Source organism: Hippoglossus hippoglossus, chromosome 23 (genome assembly GCF_009819705.1).
Source record: "Hippoglossus hippoglossus isolate fHipHip1 chromosome 23, fHipHip1.pri, whole genome shotgun sequence".
NCBI lineage: Eukaryota > Metazoa > Chordata > Actinopteri > Pleuronectiformes > Pleuronectidae > Hippoglossus > Hippoglossus hippoglossus.
This window is the reverse complement of record NC_047173.1, coordinates 1,638,698-1,641,197: the sequence shown is the minus strand read 5'-3', so window position 1 is coordinate 1,641,197 and position 2,500 is coordinate 1,638,698. Positions and strand designations below refer to the sequence as shown.

Genomic DNA, 2,500 nt, shown 5'->3' with positions numbered 1-2,500 from the left:
GGCATCTTTCTGAAAGCAGCCATTTCGGCAAACACTGTTGGATGTTGATCAAGTAGGAATGAAACATCCTGGCCTTTCATTTCTGTACAATCACTAAAATAGGTATACTATATGTCTCCTGCTAACAATGTTAGCAACACTAAGCTCTAATGGCTGTATATTGATATTTCCATTGTATATCGCTAAAGAGTCTGACTTATTTTCATTGAATGTTTTTCTCAGCCTCTTCACAGGTTAACCCTTGGGGAGTCTACATTGATCTTTAGAGTTCAGCCCAATTCTAGTCCTAGGTCAATTAATTAGAACTTAGTTGGACAGTCTATTTTCAGGGAAGGTTTGTTGTCATTGCTGAAGTGGGCTCGTCCGGGATTTGAACCCGGGACCTCTCGCACCCTAAGCGAGAATCATACCCCTAGACCAACGAGCCACTCAAATGAGAACCATCCGAAAGCAGCCAATTCGGCAATGTTGGTCAAGTTGGAATGAAACATCCTGGCCTTTCTTTTCTGTACAATCACTAAAATAGGCATACTACTGTCTCCTGCTGACAATGTTAGCAACACTAAACCTCTAATGGCTGTATATTGATATTTCCATTGTATATCTCTAAAGAGTCTGACTTATTTTGATTGACATTTTTCTGTCACCCTCTTTTCAGAGGTGGCCATTGGGGAGTCTTCATTGATCTATAGAATGTAGCCCAATTCTAGTCCTAGGTCAATTAAGACTAGGTTAGTTGGACAGTCCATCTTCAGGGAGAGTTTGGAGTCGATGTGGCAAAGGGCTCGTCCGGGATTTGAACCCGGGACCTCTCGCACCCAAAGCGAGAATCATACCCCTAGACCAACGAGCCACGTAAACGACATCTTTCCGAAAGTAGCCATTTCGGCAAACACTGTTGGATGTTGATGAAGTAGGAATGAAACATCCTGGCCTTTCATTTATGTACAATCACTAAAATAGGTATATTATACCTACTGTCTAATGGCTGTATATTGATATTTCCATTGTATATCGCTAAAGAGTCTGACTTATTTTCATTGAATGTTTTTCTCAGCCTCTTCACAGGTTAACCCTTGGGGAGTCTACATTGATCTTTAGAGTTCAGCCCAATTCTAGTCCTAGGTCAATTAATTAGAACTTAGTTGGACAGTCTATTTTCAGGGAAGGTTTGTTGTCATTGCTGAAGTGGGCTCGTCCGGGATTTGAACCCCGGACTTCTCGCACCCTAAGCGAGAATCATACCCCTAGACCAACGAGCCACTCAAATGAGAACCATCCGAAAGCAGCCAATTCGGCAATGTTGGTCAAGTTGGAATGAAACATCCTGGCCTTTCTTTTCTGTACAATCACTAAAATAGGCATACTACTGTCTCCTGCTGACAATGTTAGCAACACTAAACCTCTAATGGCTGTATATTGATATTTCCATTGTATATCTCTAAAGAGTCTGACTTATTTTGATTGACATTTTTCTGTCACCCTCTTTTCAGAGGTGGCCATTGGGGAGTCTTCATTGATCTATAGAATGTAGCCCAATTCTAGTCCTAGGTCAATTAAGACTAGGTTAGTTGGACAGTCCATCTTCAGGGAGAGTTTGGAGTCGATGTGGCAAAGGGCTCGTCCGGGATTTGAACCCGGGACCTCTCGCACCCAAAGCGAGAATCATACCCCTAGACCAACGAGCCACGTAAACGGCATCTTTCTGAAAGCAGCCATTTCGGCAAACACTGTTGGATGTTGATCAAGTAGGAATGAAACATCCTGACCTTTCATTTATGTACAATCACTAAAATAGGTATACTATACCTACTGTCTCCTGCTGACAATGTTAGCAACACTAAACCTCTAATGGCTGTATATTGATATTTCCATTGTATATCGCTAAAGAGACTGACTTATTTTCATTGAGTGTTTTTCTCAGCCTCCTCACAGGTTAACCCTTGGGGAGTCTAGATTGATCTTTAGAGTTTAGCCCAATTCTAGTCCTAGGTCAATTAATTAGAACTTAGTTGGACAGTCTATTTTCAGGGAAAGTTTTTTGTCATTGCTGAAATGGGCTCATCCGGGATTTGAACCCGGGACCTCTCGCACCCAAAGCGAGAATCATACCCCTAGACCAACGAGCCACACAGATGAGAACCTTCCGAAAGCAGCCATTTCGGCAAACACTGTTGGATATTGATCAAGTAGGAATGAAACATCCTGGCCTTTCATTTCTGTACAATCACTAAAATAGGTATACTATACCTACTGTCTCCTGCTGACAATGTTAGCAACACTAAAGCTCTAATGGCTGTATATTGATATTTCCATTGTATATCGCTAAAGAGTCTGACTTATTTTCATTGAGTGTTTTTCTCAGCCTCCTCACAGGTTAACCCTTGTGGAGTCTACATTGATCTTTAGAGTTTAGCCCAATTCTAGTCCTAGGTCAATTAATTAGAACTTAGTTGGACAGTCTATTTTCAGGGAAAGTTTGTTGTCATTGCTGAAGTGG

General features: G+C 41.6%; 5 non-coding genes across 5 annotated transcripts; all 5 read right to left on the bottom strand.

Moving 5' to 3' along the window:
- Positions 1-355: 355 nt before the first annotated feature.
- On the bottom strand, positions 356-427 carry trnap-agg. Its single transcript has one exon. It is a non-coding gene; the product is annotated as a tRNA-Pro (tRNA).
- Positions 428-781: 354 nt separating this feature from the next.
- trnap-ugg lies at positions 782-853 on the bottom strand. The gene has a single exon. It is a non-coding gene; the product is annotated as a tRNA-Pro (tRNA).
- A 337-nt stretch (positions 854-1,190) lies between these two features.
- trnap-agg lies at positions 1,191-1,262 on the bottom strand. The gene has a single exon. It is a non-coding gene; the product is annotated as a tRNA-Pro (tRNA).
- A 354-nt stretch (positions 1,263-1,616) lies between these two features.
- On the bottom strand, positions 1,617-1,688 carry trnap-ugg. The gene has a single exon. It is a non-coding gene; the product is annotated as a tRNA-Pro (tRNA).
- A 369-nt stretch (positions 1,689-2,057) lies between these two features.
- Positions 2,058-2,129, bottom strand: trnap-ugg. Its single transcript has one exon. It is a non-coding gene; the product is annotated as a tRNA-Pro (tRNA).
- Positions 2,130-2,500: the final 371 nt, after the last annotated feature.